Here is a 23,437-nt window from a genome sequence, read left to right on the forward strand (position 1 = left end):
GACATAGTGATACAAAGTCTAATTCAATAGTTAAAAAAAAATAAAAAGCTATAGCAACCATATATTAAAATAAAGAATTTGCTTGTTGATGTAAACACTAGTGTCCATTCACGTCTGAAAAGAGATAACTATAAAGAAGACTAGGGATGCCCATGAATATGGTAGTGTAGGGTTATCTTATTTTATTTAGAAGACCATCCCTCTTGTTAGTGTAAATAAAAAAGAATAATAATAAAGAAAATGAAAACTCTGTTTTTCCATTTGATTAAAGAAAAGCCAACTTTGATCCAATTTTAGTTAGGCAACATTCTTTGAACTTCACATATTTTATAAGGTAAATTGTACTGAACAAAGAACAATTAAGTAGAACTGCAGCGGATTCTTTTGGGAGAGAAACAGGGCTGTACTGAGAAGTATAATCAATTAAAGAAAACCAAGGACAAGTTTACAAAAGAAAAGACTTGTTCAAATGTTGTGGAGGAGGAAAATTTAGCACACTATATCAAATGGAACAATTTTGGTTTCAAGTCTGAATTGTAGTGTTGACTAAGAGGATCATTCTCACAACAAAACCAACTAATAATAAGTGACCATGGAAGAAGGCTACGATACATCAAAATGCATCAGTCATGGCCAAAGACAAGTTGTCCAAAATAGTAGCTAAATTCTAACCAACATATTTAAAATCCCTTGTTTTCAATTGTACAATTTACGTGAAATAAAATCTTAAGGGGGAAGAATAGATGGAAAGAGTAACTATTGGAAAAAAAATTCAGAAGTTTGTCCCACCAACAACCAACTAACGTATGAATTATTTTAAAGGTTAATCACTCAACCGTTTATCGTGGTTTTGGAATAATATAACAGACACTAGTAAAAAAAAGGCTTTCTAACGCGGCTAATAGGTCTCGGTTTGCACAAACCCGAAGCAAATATAAATGCGGTGGCAGTATTGCAATTTGAGCGAACTTATAGGCCTCGGTTCAACAGGAACCGAGGCATAATAGCCATATTAATTCAGTTAGAAACTACCCGAAGCGTATAATCTGTGTATAGGCACCGGTTGGAGGAAGGAATCGAGGCAGTAGAAGTCAATTACTTCGGTTAAAGGAATAACCGAGGCAATTTACCCTACCTACTACTGCACGCTTACCCTACCTACTGCTCTTCTCTCTACTGCATCCAAAAAATACTTCTCCACTTTTCTTCTCTCTCACTGCCATCCAACCACTGCCTACTGTCGCACCTCCCCGTTGTTGCCTCGCTGCTGCTCCCTCCCCGCTATGTCCACAACGTAACCGCCACGGCCTCCCCGTTGCTGCCTCGTCATCGCATGGTCAAGACAGTGTTGCCGCCGTCCGTCGAGCTCCCTCTCGTCATTGGCGGCCTGCTTTATCCGGGCAAGCCTCTTCGTCACCAGCTTCGTCCATTGGGTAGCCACGGAGCCCACAGTCGAGTGAGGGTGGAGGGCGGAGGGATGACAACGCCGAAGGATTCATGGAAGGCGGGGGAGTAGAGGAAACCGGTGACGGTGGCGAGGGTTTTCTTCTTCCCCTGGAGCGATCTTCTTCTTCCCCTAGAGCGATCTTTTTCTTCCCCTGTGACCTTCACCACCACTGGGCGAAACCCTAGCCACCTTGCCGTCAACCACCTTGTCGTAGCTAGAATCGCGTCCTCACCAGAATCGCGCCACCAGAATCGCGCCACCAGAATTGCGCCGACGTTATCTTCCATGGCGATCTTCACGAATCTCCGGTGTTAGCCTTGCAACCTCCATCTACACGCCACCATTCATCTTCATCACCTACAAACCCATAAATCAAAAAATCCCAAATTCCCTTCACGTCTCTGTCTACGGTTCAACCAAGTTGCCGCAAGTTCCTGTGGCACAGTAAGACACTGCTGCTATATTTTACATCTATTGATTTTACACTGCCGCAAGTTCCTGTGGCACAGTGAGACACTGCTGCTATATTTTACATCTATTGATTTTACACTGCCGCAAGTTCCCTTGGCCTTCATTCCAATGTTTCACATATATTTATTTGCATTCTTTGGATTAGGATTGTATTGTGCTGGTATAACAATAGTTTTGATGTAGAAGTTTGACTTCCAAGATATGCTTGATGCAATCCAAAAGCATAAGGTTAACAATGTGCCAGTAATGCCACCGGTGATACTTGCGCTAGTGAAGTATTCAAGTAAAGCTAGGTGTGACTTGTCCAAGAAGAATGTTTCCAATGGGTTGAACTAAGGCAAGGTTATGGACTAACAGAAAGTAGTGGTTTGAGTAGCTTAATTCTTGATTGCTGGAAGATCTACAAGCAGAGAAATTGTTCTTAATGTGGATTGGGAGATACTGCCTCGATTCAATAGGAACCGAGGGGAAACGTTCTTCGAAAAAAAATATAAAAGAAAGTTGTACTGCTTCGGTTACCGATGAACCGAGGCAAAAAACTTATCCCTTTTTACCTCGTCTGTATATGCCTCGGTTGTAGAACCGATGCCTATAAGCGAAAATAACCGATACCATATCCCTTGACTGCACTAGTGAGAAGATGAATAGATGGTCATGGTCCAGTTCTTGTATATCAAAGTATAATTGAAGACATTAGCAAGTGAGTGTTGTAAATAACTCATTCATTCAGTAGGTGTAAGCACTTGAAGCCATAAAATACTTTATATACTAAAGTTGTCCCACGTATACACATATATTAGTCAACTAACATAAAATCTTCTTCTGACAAAGAATGCATCAGATCAAATCATAAATAATTGAGAAAGCATGGGACATCTATATTTCATAACCATGAATTAAGTTTAAAAGGTTTAGACGTATTACACTCAAGGCGAGATTTCTAACAAAAGATGCATAACTAATAAGTAATAAAATATGAGAAAGACAATTCTCTCCACTTCTCTTTGGGGCTAGCCGAGAAGTATCACAACAACACAACAATTTTAGAGAAGAACTTGCAGCATAACATATATTAGAAATCAAAATCTCTCTTCTTTCACAAATTTCAGATCAATAATTGATTATTCAACATAATCAAGCTCATATTCACAAGGTCAAGAAGCAAGACAATGACGTAAGTCAAGCAACAAAGACAACATAAATCAACCATATATCACAACATCAAATAGTAATTCAATGCAGGGTTATAATGTTCAAGACCCATTAATGAATGAACAACCTCAATAACCAAGTTGTTAGAAATGACGAGCTTTGTTTCTCAAAAGGGACGGGTGAATTGGTGTTTTATAAAAATACCTATTTTTCAAATCTTTTTCGCAAATAACGTGAATCTTTAAACCTTTATTGAACAACAAGAAATGTGTATGCAATATAACAATATGCATATTCCAATCATGACAGTAAGCAATCGATTAATGTAGAGAGTTAGGGAGAAGAAAAATCAAACTCTGAGTTTTATACTGGTTAGGCCTCAATACCTTCATCTAATGTCCTTTCAATCAACCTGAGATTGAAAGCTAATTTGCACTATAGAGGTGTGAGTTTTTACAAGAAGGGCTTTACAACGACCACACTGTCAAAATGTAAATCACCTCTCTAACTCACTAATCTAATATAGCCAAATACAAAAACCCTGCAGCTAGAACAATCCTCTCCTGTAGTCAGCCGTTTAAGAACCCTCTCAAAGTACAATAACTCCTCGTTCTTCTTCCTGGAAACACGCACAGGGAACATCAACATACAGATTGCGAAACTTCTCCTTATCACACAGCAAACACCTCAGTTGTGCAGAAAGATCAAACTCTTCAAATTAGTCAAGCTTGTCTCTCAAGAAATCTTCAAGAATAACCCACCACTTCAATTCCTTGTTTCTTGGAGCGTTTGATCACCTCTGCAAAACTTTTTACATTACTATAAAATTGACTATAGATAATGCTCAATAGATAGCACTTTTTTAAATAAGCGCTATATATGAATATGCGGAACAATAGATAGAGCTTCTTTAAAAAAATGCTATATATACCTATAACAATAGATAACACTTTTTTAAATAAACACTATCTATAGGTAATTAATTTTACTTTTTTTAATTTATAATTTGAAATAAATCAATAGATAACGTTTTTTGCAAAAAGCGCTATCCATTTAGACACCATATATTTAAATAAACACTATCTATATTTTATTTATATTATTATTTTTAATTAAAATTTTAAAATAAACCAAAAAGAACTCTTATTTAAAAAAGGTGTATCTATTTATTATAAAAAAAAATTAAAAGCTTTTCGTCCTATTTTGTTTCTTCCCTTCTCTTCTTTCCTTGTTTTTCATTCATAAACTCTGAAAACGTGGTTGTTTCCTTCGAGCACCTTTGCATCCCGCGTTTTTGTTCGTCACTGGTTTTAAAAGGTTAGTTCAATTCTCCTCTTTTTCTCCCTTCACTCTTTCTTCTCTTTTTCTTTTTGCCCAAAATCGAGAAAAACCTAGGGTTGGCCAAATGGGGGAAATAGCGGCGTGAGCACGAGAGAAAGGAGGAGAGAGCCTTCAATGCCAAATCCATAACAGGCGTGACTCGTTGAGATGAACAACGGTGATTGGGGGCCAAAATGGGAAGGAGCGAGAGACGAAGGCGAGACTGTGAGAAGTAGTAGATAGTCGTTTTTGGAGAGGTTTGGGCATCAGACCTCCAAGGGAGGATCGAAAGAGAGAACCAAACCAGGTATGGGGAGCAAATTTTTGTTGTTTAACTTGGTTTATGCCATCTGTTATGTTCTGTGTCAATCCTGCTTCTGTTTTAAAGATATGAATTGCTATTATTGATACGTGTATCATGTTGTTTCGTAAATTATGAAACTGTTGTCTGATTAGTGAGGAAAAAACTTCCCATTATGTGGTTTCTATTATGTCCTATCTGTTCTTTAAATTTCAACCAAAAATAATTATAAATATAAAAATTTATAATTGATTATGTCTAAGCATTTTCTATGATAATGATTATGGTTAAGGGTTTATTCTTTTAGATTATTTGATGCCTTCCAGAACAGGGGTGCTATTCAAATCTAGTAGATTGGTCGGCCTAAAAAATGCTGAGTTGAGCCAATAATGAGAACATGGTTTTCCCAGTCAGTGGAAAAGTTTTTTTGATGGTATCCACGAGGTTTGTCTTAAATGTATTACTTAAGTCGGTAAATTATGTGAATGTTGGTATCAGTGCTTGTAATGCTTTTCATTAAGTGGTAGAGAAGTTAGAGATCACTATCTAAATTGTGAGTTCTTATAGTTGTATGGCTAACTTCTAGAGCTTTAATTTAATGTGTTGGAATGTTATGTCAAAGATTCTGATTGCAACTCTTAATTGGTTTTGCATTGAACAGTTGTTGTACATGCATTGTTTGGGTGCCTAGAGGTGGTGGTGCTTTTGTTGTTTCTCATTATGATGGTAATTTGTACGTGTATGAGAAGGTAAGTATCAATTATCAATAGAGAGTCTTATTTTATGGTTCACTTAGAATGTGATATTTCTTGTTGTAAGTTACGAAGATATATAGCTTTTCTTTCCCATTTTAGAAAAAAGATGGTACGGGTGATTCTTCTTTCCCAGTTGTAAAAGATCAAACTCAATTTTCTGTTGCCCATGCACGTTACAGCAAGGTATTGAGTTTAATGAATTTTTTTATTTCTAAACAACTTACCGATACAAAACGTACTTTAACCCCCCTTTGATATAACTGTCTATATATTTTAATTTTTCTGTAGTAAATTCAGCTTATATCACTTGTTATTGTTGACTGCTTAGTTCATGTAGAACTTTGCAGCTTTCTCGCTCAATACTTTATTCGCAATACTACTAATACATCCAAGGCATAGTTAGTTTTTGGATGATATGAACTCTACAGCTTGTAGTTCTGGAGAATATGTTATCTATCATTTTTTTTAAATGTTGACTTTTGCAATAGAGCATAGGGACAAAGAGTGACAACAATTGTTGAAAGTTAAACTGATGGACGAACGCTCGAGGAGATGACGAAGGTGCGTGTCGCGATGTCCTTCGAAGCTTCCTCCAGAGATGAACGCAGCGGAAAACGATGACGAAGCTCTAAATCGAGAGACAGACTCAAGAAAAACCTAAGATCTAAGGTTTAAACGGTGGAAAACCTAGATTGTTCGGCGGAAGGTGGATTAAACGGTAGAAAGGGGAAAACAATCGGTGAAATCGAAAGGCAAAATGAGAATGATGAAGGAACCCTAAGTTTGGATGAAGATGTTTGGTGGAGAGGTTTGTAAGGGCTGAAACGAAGCAAAGAAATGAAGGACGAAGGAGATGTGGTTCTGCGAGACGGAGAAATACTCTCACGAGAGAGAGAATGTGAATGTGCGGGTATGATGTGCGTGAAGAAAGAAATGAGAGGCGCGGTCTGAAGACGTGGATGAGACGTTGGAGCGGTGATGTAAGGAGGAGCTGACGCGTGCACGAGATGTGGCGGTGAGAAGTCAGCGTGGAGGATGAGAGAGAAAGCACCGTGGAATGTTGGAGAAATGGAAGAATGAGAGTGTGCTTGGAAGGTGGCTAGAAGGAGTCTTTGGACTCTCTAGCCTATGACTTTCAAGAGAGAATAGTTCCTGATTCAGAAAACTCAATTCTCATTAATCTCAAAGTACCAATACAAGAGAGGAGCTGGGTATTTATAGTAACCCATGCTCCTTAAGAGCTAAACTATGAAAGGTAAAAATACAAAAAGAGGACTACGTCAAGTACGATTCCATCATACCCTCCCTCTTAAAAAAAAGATTTGTCCTCAAATCTGGCAATCGCCTTATGAAGAAGCTCCACACAATCTTTGGGAGCATGGCCATCTTAGAATGGCCTTATTCTTTTAGATCTAGTTTTCTTCCTCCTGGATCAAACACGAATCTGCAATACACATCAAATATATCTTCGGTTAATATCAATCCAAGAAAGAATTTTTCTTTAAAAACAAGAGAATAAGAACTTCTAATACTTTGATTAGTAATCTTTGAAAATCTTAGAAGTCCAAATTCAATTTTATCTTGAGTTAATTGTTTTCTTAAAGATAACAATAACTCAAGATTTGAATTGTCATATTTTGAAAATGTTTTCATGACAATTGGTTTGAAAGAGAAGTCAAAAATTGAAAAGTAATCAATTATTGAAAAAGAAGTAAAGATTTGGAAACCTTCCCTTTTAGGTTCCACAGTTTTTGAAAGAATAGGATTTGTCATCAGTAACAATTTCTCCTTTTCTTTCTTCTCTTTTTCTTGCCTTTCTCTCTTTTCTTCTTTTCTCTCTTCTTCTCTTCTTAATTCCTCTCTTCTTCTCTCTTCTCTTTTCTCTATTTGTTCTCTCTCTCTCTCTCTTCTCTTCTTCTTTCTTTTCTTCCTTTTCTTTTCTCTCAATCTCTCGTTCTCTTTTCTTATCCCTGATCTCCTTAAGTCTTGCCCCAAATTCTAATTCTCTACGAAGAAACCCATGATCATTTAAACTCTCAAGAAATAATTTTCCATTATTAATGCAATCCCTAATTAGTTCTAGGTTTCTTTTAATGCGTGAAGGCACAAACTTTCTTCTCATGCAAGCTTTTAAATCATGCCAATCACGTATGGAGGACTTTCTACCTTTCCTAACATGATATTGTCTTTCATTCCACCACTGTCTTGCATGCACTTCTAACTTAGAGAGATATATACTAAGAACATAATATTCACTTCCTTCACAAAACCAAGGATTTATTTTATCAATTTCTTTTTCCCAAGCTAGGTATGTTAATGCACCTATGTCTTTACCAAAAGATGGAAGATTCCTAGCTTGTTTGAACATTTCATCAACATTATCTAACCTAGAAGACCTATATGAACCATAAGAAGACATCTTTGTTTTTAAAAGTTTTCTTAATCTAAAGGGTTCAAAACTTTCACTTAGACAAGTCCCAGGTAAGAGAGGTGAGCTAAGGAGCTGCTTAAGTACCAAGTCTTGCCTTGCCAGAAATGTCTTAGGCTACTAACTAATTACCCCTTAAACTAAAATCACCTTTAGAAACAAAGTACACAACTCAAAAACAAACACATACAATTAAGCACAAATAAAAGACTAGACTCTCGGACTCTAATGTGATAAGGCTTAGAGTTTAATCCCTTTTAGCCTAAATCACCCCTAAACGTAAAACATAAAGCAAATCAATATTTAAAGTCTACTCCTATGGTGAGGCTTAACAAGACACACTCACCTGTCTAGCTATACTAAAATGAAAGCAAGTAAAGTTGCCAAGAGTTTGAAAGAGCACCAAGGACTCTTCCAAATAACTTGGACTTTATAAAAGGCCCTTTTACAAAACTAAAGCTAAAGCTAACAGTAGGCTAACACAAGCCTATTACAAACAAATTGAAGAAAACAATTACAAAGAAAACAAGCTATGCTACTAGTCTTGTTCTTGAATATTCTGGGTACGGTTCACTACTGCAGGGCTTCACTTAATCAAAATGTAGCCTTCAACTACCTCTCTCAGCCTAATCCAGAAATTAACTTGTCCAATCCTGCAACACAAATGAATCAAGGCTGCTGTCACTTACACCCTTAGTAAAACTAGTTTGCACAAAAATATAGGGCAGTAAGAACTTCCCTTTCTCTTGGCTGCACAAACTTTCTAGTGAGATTCTGCAGCTGCTCAATTAAACTCTTGGACAATTTGAATTCCAATGAAAACAACTCTGCACAGATAATTCACACCAATTCAGCAGATCATGTAATTCAACAATGAACAATTTAAATCCAAAAGAGTTTAAACAGTCAGAAGCAATTAAACTAGATAACTCCCTTTAGTTCAAAGCTTCCAAATTAAATGCTTAGGTTGCTGTTTTCTCAGTAATTTCCTGCTCAAGCTAAACTCTCAAACAAATCAGTTCTACACACACCAAAATCAAACCAGATTCTATTAGACACATGCAAATGGTCATTATACTAGATTCAAAGAAATGTAAAATCTAAGCTGAAACCAAACGGATTAAACAACCACCCAGTCTAATCAAAATCAGATTAATCCAATGCAATGCAGAAACAATTCCAATTCAGAATTCAGATTGGCTAATCCTAGTGTACAAAAACTGTCATACCAGATTCAACATTATAGCAAGAATAGTTCAACCAAAACAAAAGCAATTTAAGGTGAAAGAAACTCCCTTCAGTTCAGATGACTGCTTGTAGCTTGCTCCAGACTCTATACTGAGATTTTGCTACTGCTTAAAATTCTTCTATTGTACACTTTCTCCCTGCACTGTTTTAGTTCAGATCTGCACCACAAAGCAACATATACTCCCAATGGTAGTATATATAAGAGAAAATGAAATGGGAGTCATACGCAGAAGTACCAAAAGTAATTGAATCAGAATTTTACAAACATAAGGAGGCAGGAATTAAGATACTGGCAGAAGTAGATTTCTCTTGGTGATCAAATAGTTATATTCCAGCTTAACCAAACTTACTTTGCTGCACAAGTAAACAATTAGCACACAATTCAAGTTCAAAACTTATTGCAGCCTTAAAATTACAACACACTCTCAACAAGAATATTTGGCTTTTAGATGCAGCCACACAAAGCTCACAAACTTAGGTTTCTTTCTTAAAGCTTAAAGCACTCAAAATGGAAAGGTTTGGAAGGGAGATTCTCCCTTGGCAGTACACAGTTGGAGAGTCTTTCAGACCACCACCACCTAAGATGCTACCAAGCACACAAACCTTCTTTCAAATTCCAGAAACCAAAGTGTAAAAGCTTCTCATTTCAGAAAAGGCTAGGCTAAACAGAGTAATGGACAATACAGGACAACCACCAACAATGTAAGCCAGATAATGAAAATGATAGCACAGTAGAGAAACTGACTCAAGATCAACTCTTGATCAGATTATGAAAGCAACAAAAACTTCAATTAGGAACAGCAGATCAGAGTTTACACGTGCACTGAGACAAAACCAGAACATTCAACAATGACAAGCAAGAAATAAAGCTTTTGATCAAAGTAAGCACAACAAATAGAACCTAAGGAATAGAACTAGAACAGATTTTAAAAACAATAAAAAAAAAGGACTTAAGTTGAACCAGTTATGATTGAAGAAAGTTATATCTTATTTGATTTTGGCAGAGATAGTTTACTGAAACAGTGAACAATATTGTGAATTGCACCAGCTCTCTTTGCTTTTTTTTTTTTTTTTTTTCACAATTTGATAGCCAAATCTGAGTTGGATAACACTTTAGAACTTGCTGTTTTTAGTCACAGTTCACAACAGATCACCTAATCAGTTTTGCAACTTAATCAGATTTTTGCCAAAGGAAAGTGAACATGGTTCAACTCAAAGAAAAAAAATCCAAAGGAAAATAAGAGGTTAATCACTCTCAGCCACATTTATAGTTTCAGATACCACTGGTTTAGGCTTCTTTGAGTGACCAAAAATTTATTCTCAATTGCAGAATTGATAGCAAAGTGAAAACAGTGAATGCACACTATGGATCACAAACTCAGAAGTTCAAACTAAGTTCAATCACTGTTGTAAACAATTTTAATGCAATTCTGCAGATTCATATACCTCAATAGATGCCAATGAAACAAAGTCAATACTGGAAAAATTTGAATCAGAACTTGGCAAAGAATTTAAAACCAAGTATGAATGACTCACAGACTCTGCAAAGAAAAACCAGTTCGGTGTAGCTGGCCAAATAACAAATCTGCTAATTAATCAATGTGCAACTGAGCTAGGCTAAGCCTTTCATTGCTCACTTGGTATGCACTTGTTAATGATTAGGCAGAAACCAAGCAAAGCTATCATTAAACAGATTCAAGAACATGAGATTCATTATCTCCACCATTGAAATCTGTCACCAAGCTCATTTATCCAAATATCATAGCTTATTTAAGGTGAACAGAACTTACTCAGTGCAAACAACTCAAATGAATCACAAAACATAAGCAACAACTAGTTAAGCTCGAATTCAAATGACAATTAAAACAAACCACAAGACTAGAACATGACAGAATAAGATTCAGAAAATAAAAGACTCAAACAAATTGGATTCACCGAATAAAATGATATAAGACTCAAAGCACAAATTTAAGCACAGAATCAGAAATTGGAAACCTAAACACATGAAAACAAATATCACTGAATAAGATGCACAATAGTTCAACTTCAAACCAGAACAAACATATGGAATTGATTCAATGACGAACAAAAGTTAAACACAAGACAGTACAGGAAAATGATGAACAACTCAGAAATTGACGGAACAAAACGCAAAGAATCAAAATCAAACCGAGACAAAATAAGATGAATGAATAGAGACGCGAAACAACGCAAGAACAACAGAAAACTCAAAACAGAGACGCGAAACACTTAACTCAGAATTAAACCGAACAACTCAGAATCAAAACAAAGCGAAAAGACACAAGGAAATCGATACTTATCTTCGAAGCGTGTTCGACCTTGCTCTGATACCACTTGATGGACGAACGCCCGAGGAGACGACGAAGGTGCGTGTCGCGATGTCCTTCGAAGCTTCCTCCAGAGATGAACGCAGCGGAAAATGATGACGAAGCTCTAAATCGAGAGACAGACTCAAGAAAAACCTAAGATCTAAGGTTTAAACGGTGGAAAACCTAGATTGTTCGGCGGAAGGTGGATTAAACGGTAGAAAGGGGAAAACAATCGGTGAAATTGAAAGGCAAAATGAGAATGATGAAGGAACCCTAAGTTTGGATGAAGATGTTTGGTGGAGAGGTTTGTAAGGGCTGAAACGAAGCAAAGAAATGAAGGAAGAAGGAGATGTGGTTCTGCGAGACGGAGAAGTACTCTCACGAGAGAGAGAATGTGAATGTGCGGGTATGATGTGCGTGAAGAAAGAAATGAGAGGCGCGGTTTGAAGACGTGGATGAGACGTTGGAGCGGTGATGTAAGGAGGAGCTGACGCGTGCACGAGATGTGGCAGTGAGAAGTCAGCGTGGAGGATGAGAGAGAAAGCACCGTGGAATGTTGGAGAAATGGAAGAATGAGAGTGTGCTTGGAAGGTGGCTAGAAGGAGTCTTTGGACTCTCTAGCCTATGACTTTCAAGGGAGAATAGTTCCTGATTCAGAAAACTCAATGCTCATTAATCTCAAAGTACCAATACAAGAGAGGAGCTGGGTATTTATAGTAACCCATGCTCCTTAAGAGCTAAACTATGAAAGGTAAAAATACAAAAAGAGGACTACGTCAAGTACGATTCCATCATAAACCCATGAAGGAATGAGACTAAAGTAGGGGCTATGGGGCTGTCAAGTGTTTGTGTATCTTTGGAATTTTTGGGGTGAGCGGAAATGATATGGTGAGGATGCATGATCTTGAACTTCGTTTTACTTTGATAATGAATTGAAGCACCTTCTAATGTTTTTTTTCCATGCTTTTATTTTTCTCGTCTAGTCCTTCAAATTCATTGTTCATCGTGTCCCTAATTGTCATTGGCTTTTAATTTTCAGCATACTTCTGTTGTTACCTTTCTTGAATGATAATGCTATTGTTCTTAATTTTCCTATTCGGTGACTTGCACTTTTGGCCATGTATATGCTGTGATATGTTGAATACTGTCATGTAGGTATCTGGTAGTTTCATTACAATATGATCTCAATGCTGGAATTATGAATTCCTATGGTTGTATTAATTATTTGTGCCCTAATGATGTCCAAATTGATTACATAGACTTAGTGTGAGGGTATGTTTGTATTTTTGTTAATGATTGGCTGTTGTGGATCACTTAGTTGGTAGTAGTGTTAGCACAATCTAAATAAGATATGAAATTTGTTTTAGTCAATTTAGACGTAATTTAATCGATTACTCTTTTAATCTAATCGGTTACATTAAATACTTGTGACATATTTATAACCAATTAAGCTCCTTAATTGAATACGCAATTAATGCAATCGATTTCTATTTAATGCTTAGTCAACACATTTAAAAATATAACCGTTGAAACATTTATAACAAGCATGAAACAGTTTTCAAATTAATAATTGATTAAGTTTCAACACTTAACACATTTTTCAAAACTTTTTCTTTTTAATTCACAACACAACACATTTGAAAAGGATATGTGCAAACACACGTGTTTTAATCGATTCACCAACTAATGTAATCGATTCAAAACAAGTTGTTTTGCCTTAGTTTAAAAACACAAGCTATCTAATGACTTGAATTGATTATCACACCTCTATAATTGATTTGGTCATTCAAATATGCTTTTGTGCATATGATTTCCATATCACCAAAACATACATTATGCATACACAGGTATGATCACTTTACTAACACAGTATGCAACAATGAACATATTATATGTTCAACACATGTAACAATCACAATATGTGCATATTTCACAATAATCATAAACACATACAACATATGACATATACCACAGTACATATTCATGTGTTTCTATTATCAATGTGTTGTCATCATCAAAAAACACTATCATAGGGATTTGGTTCAACTATCACAGTGTTCCTGCGATCAACACAAGTCAACATGCTTGCTTGCATTCTTTGGTTTGAAATCATTGAAGAGAACCTAGTAATCAAATGAAATGTTAAGTAATATTTCAAGGACATTACTAAATGAAATTTTAACCATCATCAAAATTGAGGTAGGCGTATAGATTCATGTAGTCAAATTATTCCAAAAGAATAATTTCACAAAAATAACTTACACAACAAAAACCTTAATTTTATGAAAATATAATATAATCTCACGTACCTTCTTCCTGCCATGACAAACTTGACTCTCTTGACCAACTTCCTCCATTGGAACTACCTACACTACACCAAATAAGCTCCAGAAAAATCAGAATAAGATCCATCAAATAAAACAACCCTTAAATGGTAAATTTTTTTTTAAAAACAACTCAAACCCACCGACCAATATCAAAGGATTGGCCAAAGAAACGACGAAAACCTTCAAAAACCACGTTAATGGTGGTTTCGACGTTCGTTGGTGCTTTGAAATGTGAAATAAATATAATGAGTAAAATGTGAAAAAGAACGTATCAATGAAAAACTTTAACGATAATTAAATATATATAAGGAAAAGTCCACCTACAAAAGCATATAAACTCAAATACGAATCATTTATTTAGAAACCATGGAACAATTATATTATGTAAATAAATACCCAGGCATGCAAAGAAATAAAAGACATTAAACAAGTACACACTAAAACCTTACCCAAAAGCATTGCCATTTGACACTAAAAAACAAAATATAATAGAGAAAGGAACGAATACCTTATAAAGATTTCAGATTATAAAGGAAAACCTAAATGGGTAATTGTTTTAACCCTATGGTGCCTGTGCTTCTTAGGTTAAAACCATGTCCTTTTTCTTTTATTAAACTACTAAAAAAAGAATGCATAGATAGCGCCTTTTTTAACATAGACAGTTCTTTTTAAGCGCTATTTATTAATAGATAACGCTTCTAAAAATAGTGCAATCTATTGTCAAACACCAACAAATAGCGCTAATTTAAATACACGTTATCTATTGGTGTATGACAATAAAAAACGCTTTTTAAAGAAAGCATTACCTATTGTCAGACACTTATAGATAATGCTTGTTTAAAAAAACACTATCAATTGTCGACCACCAGTAGATAGCGCTTATTTAAATAAGCGCTATCTATTGGGGTTTGACAATAGATAGCGCTTTTTAAAAAAGCGCTGTCTATTGGTCTAAATTTTTTTTTTAAAAAAATAATTAATTTTTGAATATGTACAAACTTGCACTATCTTTCGGTTCCATTATATACAAAAAAATATAAAATATTAAAAAAAAATATGACAAACACAAATATGTCAAAAAGAATGTTCATTCGTATGAATAAAAACTATTGGTACAATAATATAACCGTTAAGTTGTCTAGTACGTGTCATTACATAACATTGTTTTATAAGATAATATATAAGCATGTACTAATTGCATGTAAACACCATTTTTTTCTAACTTCAATTTTTGACTATAATTATATTGTCACTAGTAAATAAAGAGTTTTTTCACTCGCACATTACACTTCGGTTTCAAAAAACCCGAAGCATATAAAAACGCAGTGGCAATTTCATAATTTTGGCCACACTATATGCCTCGGTTTAGTGAGAACTGATGTCTAAAGGTATACATTGTCTCGGTTCTCTGACCAACTGAGGCAAAAAACCCTGCTAACCCTATGCAAATCAAACTTTTTACCTAACAACTTTTTCAAAATAGGCCTATTGCCTCGGTTCTCTGACCAACCGGGAAAAAAACTCTGACAACTTTTCCGAAATAGGCCTACTGCCTTGGTTCTTTGTCCAATTAAGGAAAAAACCCTAACACCTTTTTCGAAATAGGCCTACTGCCTCAGTTCTCTCACCAACTGAGGCAAAAACCCTAACACCTTTTTCGTTGCCGCCTTCGACTGTTCCTCGCCGCCTTCGACTGTTCCTCGTCGCCTTCGACTGTTCCTCGTCGCCTTCGACTGTTCGTCGCCGCCTTCATCTATTTTGTTGCCGTCTCCATTGTCCATTGCAGATAAAAAACTAATTTTGAATAGGCAAAAGATCCCATTTTCTGAAGAAAAAAAAAGGCATCTACCGCCTTGGTTCGAAACCAACCAAGGCAAAAAAAACCCATTTTCTAAAGAAGAAAAACAGCCATCTACTGCCTCGAATCGAAACCAACCGAGGCAAAAGACCCCCACATACTGCCTTGGTTTTGAATCAAGGCAAAAGGGCTACCCCTTTTTACCTCGCCTGTATATACCTCGGTTTATGAACCATTGCGTATAACTGAAAATAACTGGTGTCGTTTCCTTTTACTACACTAGTGTGTTGACATCTACAACTAGAAAAATACTGCTACAAAGAAAAATAATATAAAATTATTTAATTAAATTTTGACTACAAATTAATTATGATAATGAAGATAACTTACATCGGTTGAAATTGTCCTCATTCACAGTATGTGAAAATTTTCTTCATATATCAACACACATAATACCCACAATAATTGCCGTTAGGTTGTTTTGGACACTAGAAAACCAAAAGTAAAAAACATCTTTATAATTTGAACATAACAACACACCAAAACTCCAGTAAACTCCAAACAAATTTAGTGCATAGTAACAAACAACTATATACCATATACAAGTTTAAACTCTTAATAGTAAGTCATGTTTTCATTACAATTGTATACTCCTCTAACCAGTTTCAGAATAATACAAGTTATTCACCTAACCAGGAAATAACTCTTCAAAAAGGAAATAAGTAACAGGGAAATAAGGAAATAAGTCTTAAACCATTCAAGAATACAAGTTATGCACCTAAAAAGTACAATGCAAGCATCCAGAACGTGAACCATAGGTCAAATAAGGGCATTTAGCAATTAAATTATCACAATCAAGACTATACTACACATAAAATATACTAGAGTAATATACCTTAATTATTGTCCACTTTATATTGTTTGACTTAGACTTTGAAACCATGTATCCTGTTTGAGCTCGATAGGTTTGTCTAGCCCTAGTAAATAAATAAAATTAAAGCATGTATAAGTAAAAACAATACAACTAAAAGTATACATATATGTGAGCTAAAAGTATACCACACATATATTCTTACATGTCAAACAATTTCTTCAAATCTTGCCTCATTCTAATGTCTACCGCCACTAGGTCAAGACAATGAATTATCAACAATTTAAGATTGATTCCTAGCAAGACCCAATGTTGGCTACAATTTCAAATGAATCAAAAAAATTAGAACTTGTTCATCTAACTTTGAAAATAATACATTATTTTTAAAGTTGTAAAGTAAGGTATTACCTCATATTAATAGGTGCAAGAACAAACTTATCACAAGGGTTTTTTCATGCTCAGTTTGGGTGGAGTGAGCAAGCCAGGGCTGCCATGGCACGTTTGAAGGAGGCTGATGGAATCGTACTTGATGTAGTCCTCCTTTTGTATTTTTATCTTTTATAGTTTAGCTCTTAAGGAGCATGGGTTACTATAAATACTCAGCTCCTCTATTGTATTGTTACTTTTGAGATTAATGAGAATTAAGTTTTCTGAAATAGAAACAATTCTCTCTTGAAAGTCAGGTTAGAGAGTCCAAAGACTCCCTCTAGCCACCTTCCAAGCACCTCTCTCACTTTCATTTTCTATACCACCGTGCTTCTCTCATCACGCAACAGCACCATTGCTCCAATCCGCGTCAGTGGCTTCAGCACACGCGTCCTCTTTTCCCTCGCGCCTCAGACACGCACATCCACATTCTCTTTCTCGTTCCTTCACTCTCGCACATCCATCCACGTTTCAGAGCGTCTCACTCTCGCTCTCGAGAGTTCCATTGTCTCCAACCTCAGATCTGTCGTTTTCCCCATTTTCACCGATTGTAAGCCACATTCTACCTCGTCTTCCCTCTCACTTCATCCTTTTCGGCCATAGAACCTCATCTTCACCGAACAGTTCTTCGATCTATGGCCTTCGCTAGGGTTTCCTCGACCTTTTCTATTTTCCTTCATCTCCACCGTTTAAACCTTAGATATTAGGGTTTTCTTGAGTCTCTTCATAGTTTAGTAGTTTTCCTTCGAGTCAGCTCTCAATCTAGAGCTTCGTCATCATTTTCCGCTGCGTTCATCTTTGGAGGAAGCTTCGAAGGACATCGCGACACGCACCTTCGTCCTCTCCTCAGCCGTTCGTCCATCAAGTGGTATTCAGAGCAAGGTCGAACACGCTTCGAAGGTAAGTATCTCGGTTCGTCTCTATTCTGAGTTGTTCGGTTTAATTCTGAGTTAAGTGTTTCGCGTCTCTGTTTCGATTCTACTGTTCTTGCGTTTGATTCGCGTCTCTGTCTTTGTTTCTAGTTATGTCTTGATTCTGTCTTGATTCTGAGTTTGTTCTTCAATTTCTCGCATTGTTCATTATCTTCATTGAATGTCTTGTGTTGATTTATTGCAATCTGTGTTTGTCTCTATGTTCTGGTTTAACGCTGTGCGTTTAACTTCTTTTATTTTCGCATTTCTGTTTCGTTCATTGTTTCTCTTTTGAGTTTTGTTTCATTTGATTCAGTGTTGCTTTTTGTTTTGTCTCGCGTCTTTGATTCAAATCGTGTTGATCTGTTTAGCTTATGCGTTGTTCATCATTTCTTTTACTGTCTTGTTTTGAGTTTTATATTCTGATTAGGTGCATCTGTGCATTTTTCTGTGTTTGAGTCAGTGTTTCATCATTTTAAATCGGTGCATTCTATTTTGAGTCAATTTTCTTTTGAAATCCAAGTTCAGTTTTGTCTAAAAGTCATGTGCATTGGTTGAAACTGATGTAGTTTTTGAATGTCCTAAAACTGATTTCAGTTGTGCATTTGATCGTCAAATTGTGTTTGAGCCTTGGTATAAACTCTATCACACCGCAAAAGCAATGAAACATTTAAATGAATGAGCTGGTTGATAGATATCCATTGGCCAGTCCAATTGATTCTTTAAAGTTGAAAAATGTTTTAGTCAAGATTCTTTTGATAAATTCATTTCTGGATTTTGAGCTGCTGTTAAAAAGCAAGTGCATACTGCAAAGATCAATGAAAGGCATAGCCTAGATTAGTAGCACTTGTGAACACAGTTTAACCTTGTTGCAGCAGTTGGCCGATCTGCATTATCTTTGTTTGAGTCCATTTATGTTTTAAATTTGTTTGGCATTTAGATCATGGCTGAACATCTTTCATCTATTTCATAGTGTTTTGTTCAACTTTTGTTTGCTGTTTTTGAGTCCTGTGACTTGTTCACATGTTGTTTCAACATTTGAGTCAATTCTTTGTTGGTTGAGTTGCTTATTTTGAGTTAGCTGGTGGCTGAACAGTTGAAATTTTGAAAGACTTTGTTTCTGCATCTTTAAGCTATTTAAACCAGTTTGAATTCATGCTCTAAACTTGTTGATGCAAAAGTATTATGAGTTCTAGCTGCCATACATATTTAGACTCTTGAGACCACCAAGTTTTGACCATTTTTCCTTCACAAGTTGCTGCATAAATTGTGTGCTAAATTCTGATTTCTGGAATCTTGTATCTGGACTGTAGCAACAGGTTTGACCATAAAAAAAAAACTTTTTTGAGAACAATCAATAAAAATAGTCATTGAACAGTTTTAAAAACCAATTAGGTCAGTGCAGTCTAGTGTGTGTAAATTTTTGAAATACCAAAATCAGAAATTGTTGATAGAAACTGGATTTCTCTTAAACATTTCAGCAGCTTCTTGTTTGGTTTTTAATTGCTTTTAAAATCTTTTCTAGAGCTATTGTTAGGTTCAGTTTGAGTGCTCACTTTGATCAAAAGTTTTGTTTCTTGCTTGTCATTGTTGAATGTCTTGGTTTTGTCTTTCACATGTAAAATCTGTTCAGCTGTTCTAATTTGAGCTTTGTTTGTTTTCATAATCTGATCTTGAGTCAGTTTCATTATCTGATGTGCTGTCATTGTCTTGTGGCTGTCCTGTTCTGTTCTGGTTTCTGATTTTGACCTTAGCCTAGCCATTCTTGATTGAGAAGTTTGTACACTCTGGATTTCTGGAATTTGAAAGGAGGTTTGTGTGCTTGGTAGCATCTTAGGTGGTGGTGGTCTAAAAGACTCTCAAGCCTTGAACTGCCAAGGGAGAATCTCCCTTCCAAACCTTTTCATTTATGTGCTTTAAATTTCAAAAGAGAAGCCTTGAGTGTTGTGAGTTTTGTGAGGCTGACTTAGCCTAATTCCTTGGCATATTTGTATGAGAGAATCAGTTTTTACATAACTGTGCTTTAACTGTTTACTTCTGCAGAATCAATAATGTGTTTGGGATTCTTTTAAATAGTTGCAACAGACCAGAACCTCCACTGATACAGTTGTAGAACTTCAACAGAGTTTAGCTTAAGCAACCAGAAGCAGAAGCAATTCACGTGGGAGTGTTAAACTGAAGGGAGTTTCTTTCACCTTAAATTACTTCTATTTTGGCTGAACTATTCCTGTTATAGCTTGTTATTGCTTAGCATTATTTGAAGGTTGACCTGGTATGATAGTTTTTGTAGACTAGGATTAGCCATTCTGAATTGGAATTGTTTTTGCATTGCATTGGATTGGTCAGGTTTTGATTAGTCTGGATGGTTGTTTAATCAGTTTGGTTTCAGCCTTGAATTACACCCATTTGCATCTGGTTTAATATCCATGTTTATGTGTATTTTGCTGGAATTGGTGTAATTTCATTGTGCAAATTTGAACTAAATCAGTGCAGGGATAAAGTGCAGACTAGGAGTGTTGTGTGCAGAGTTGATAAACATTTGGAGTCAAGAATTTTAAGCAGCAGCAGAATCTCAGTAGAGTTTACAGCAAGATAGACCAACCATTTAATTAGGGGATTTGTCATTTGAGAGCAAAAGCAATTTTATTAGCTGCCAGGATCAACAAGTGCACACGTGAAGGCCAGAGAATAAAAGGGAAGTTCTTACTGTTATGTGTTTTCATTGTGCAATTTGTTCTAGCTAAGGAAATTTTGATTGCAGCTCTGCATTTACTTTGTAGGAAACTGATCAGGAGAGACCAAGAGAATTGATTCCAGAAGCAATAACAAAGTTGAGCAACAAAGCTGAATGAAGTGGACCAGGACCAGGACCGTAGCAGCCTAGTATAGTTTTTCTTTTGTAATTATTTTCTTCAATTTGTTTGTAATAGGCTTGTGTTAGCCTACTGATAGCTTTAGCTTTTGTTTTGTAAAAGGGCCTTTTATAAAGTCCAAGTGCTTTGGAAGAGTCCTTGGTGCTCTTTCAAACTCTTGGCAACTTTAACTTGCTTTAATTTTAGCATAGTTAGACAGGTGAGTGTGTCTTGTTAGCCAAAGCAACAAGCCTCACCATAGGAGTAGACTTTAATATTGATTTGTTTTGTGTTTTACATTTAGGGGTGATTTAGGCTAAAAGGGATTAAACTCTAAGCCTTTTCACATTAGAGTCCGAAGAGTTTAGTCTTTTAGTGTTTAATTGTTTGTGATTGCTTGAGTTGTGTACTTTGTTTCTAAAGGTGATTTTAGTTTAAGGGGTAATTAGTTAGTAGCCTAATTAAGACATTTCTGGCAAGGCAAGAATTGGTACTTAAGCAGCTCTTTAGCTCACCTCTCTTACCTAGGACTTGTCTAAGTGAAAGTTTTGAACCCTTTAGATTAAGAAAACTTTTAAAAACAAAGATGTCTTCTTATAGTTCATATAGGTCTTCTAGGTTAGATAATGTTGATGAAATGTTCAAACAAGCTAGGAATCTTCCATCATTTGGTAAAGACATAGGTGCATTAACATACCTAGCTTGGGAAAAAGAAATTGATAAAATAAATCCTTGGTTTTGTGAAGAGAGTGAATATTATGTTCTTAATATATATCTCTCTAAGTTAGAAGTGCATGCAAGAGAGTGGTGGAATGAAAGACAATATCATGTTAGGAAAGGTAGAAAGTCCTCCATACGTGATTGACATGATTTAAAAGCTTGCATGAGAAGAAAGTTTGTACCTTCAAGCATTAAAAGAAACCTAGAACTAATTAGGGATTGCATTAATGATGGAAAATTATTTCTTGAGAGTTTAAATGATCATGGGTTTCTTCGTAGAGAATTAGAATTTGGGGCAAGACTTAAGGAGATCAAGGATAAGAAAAGAGAACGAGAGATTGAGAGAAAAGAAAAGGAAGAAAAGAAAGAAGAAGAGAAGAGAGAGAGAGAACAAATAGAGAAAAGAGAAGAGAGAAGAAGAGAGGAATTAAGAAGAGAAGAAGAGAGAAAAGAAGAAAAGAGAGAAAGGCAAGAAAGAGAGAAGAAAGAAAAGGAGAAATTGTTACTGATGACAAATCCTATTCTTTCAAAGACTGTGGAACCTAAAAGGGAAGGTTTCCAAATCTTTACTTCTTTTTCAATAATTGATTACTTTTCAATTTTTGACTTCTCTTTCAAACCAATTGTCATGAAAGCATTTTCAAAATATGACAATTCAAATCTTGAGTTATTGTTATCTTTAAGAAAACAATTAACTCAAGATAAAATTGAATTTGGACTTCTAAGCTTTTCAAAGATTACTAATCAAAGTATTAGAAGTTCTTATTCTCTTGTTTTTAAAGAAGAATTATTTCTTGGATTGATATTAACCGAAGATATATTTGATGTGTATTGCAGATTGTGTTGATCCAGGAGGAAGAAAATTAGATCTAAAAGAATAAGGCCATTCTAAGATGGCCATGCTCCCAAAGATTGTGTGGAGCTTCTTGATAAGGCGATTGCCAGATTTGAGGACAAATCTTTTTTTAAGAGGGAGGGTATGATGGAATCGTACTTGATGTAGTCCTCCTTTTGTATTTTTATCTTTTATAGTTTAGCTCTTAAGGAGCATGGGTTACTATAAATACTCAGCTCCTCTATTGTATTGTTACTTTTTCGATTAATGAGAATTAAGTTTTCTGAAATAGAAACAATTCTCTCTTGAAAGTCAGGTTAGAGAGTCCAAAGACTCCCTCTAGCCACCTTCCAAGCACCTCTCTCACTTTCATTTTCTATACCACCGTGCTTCTCTCATCACGCAACAACACCATTGCTCCAATCCGCGTCAGTGGCTTCAGCACACGCGTCCTCTTTTCCCTCGCGCCTCAGACACGCACATCCACATTCTCTTTCTCGTTCCTTCACTCTCGCACATCCATCCACGTTTCAGAGCGTCTCACTCTCGCTCTCGAGAGTTCCATTGTCTCCAACCTTAGATCTGCCGTTTTCCCCATTTTCACCGATTGTAAGCCACATTCTACCTCGTCTTCCCTCTCACTTCATCCTTTTCGGCCATAGAACCTCATCTTCACCGAACAGTTCTTCGATCTATGGCCTTCGCTAGGGTTTCCTCGACCTTTTCTATTTTCCTTCATCTCCACCGTTTAAACCTTAGATATTAGGGTTTTCTTGAATCTCTTCATAGTTTAATAGTTTTCCTTCGAGTCAGCTCTCAATCTAGAGCTTCGTCATCATTTTCCGCTGCGTTCATCTCTGGAGGAAGCTTCGAAGGACATCGCGACACGCACCTTCATCCTCTCCTCAAGCGTTCGTCCATCAGAGGCTGTAACCTCTACCCTAGTTCTGATGCTCCCAGAGTTTGGCCAAACCTTCCATATTGAGTATGATGCTTTAGGAGGAGGTGTTGAGGCGGTTTTGATATAGGGGAAGAAGCCTGTTGCTTATTTCAGTAAGGCGTTGTCTGAAGGGTCCTTAAACAAATCCATTTATGAAAAGGAATTGATGGCTTTAGTTTTGGCAATTCAGCACTGGATGCCATATTTGTTGGGGCAGAAATTTATTGTGCATACGGATTAGAGGAGTTTGAAGTACCTGCTAGAACAGAGGATAACCAACCAATATCAACAAAACTGGATGGCAA

The 23,437-nt window shown here is 36.1% G+C and overlaps 1 long non-coding RNA gene across 9 annotated transcripts; it reads left to right on the plus strand.

The window, feature by feature from the left end:
* Positions 1-4,265: 4,265 nt before the first annotated feature.
* Positions 4,266-12,547, plus strand: LOC148192366 (uncharacterized). Of its 9 annotated transcripts, XR_015782207.1 has the most exons (5): positions 4,266-4,697; positions 5,018-5,135; positions 5,353-5,440; positions 5,546-5,629; positions 5,935-12,547. It is a non-coding gene; the product is annotated as an uncharacterized LOC148192366 (long non-coding RNA). The 9 variants fall into 9 exon arrangements; XR_015782214.1 differs by lacking the exon at positions 5,546-5,629; XR_015782209.1 differs by having other exon boundaries at positions 4,999-5,135; positions 5,353-12,547.
* Positions 12,548-23,437: the final 10,890 nt, after the last annotated feature.

This window comes from Vigna umbellata, chromosome 9, assembly GCF_029865625.1.
Source record: "Vigna umbellata cultivar VRB3 chromosome 9, Vumbellata_1.0, whole genome shotgun sequence".
In the NCBI taxonomy this organism is placed as follows: Eukaryota; Viridiplantae; Streptophyta; class Magnoliopsida; order Fabales; family Fabaceae; genus Vigna; species Vigna umbellata.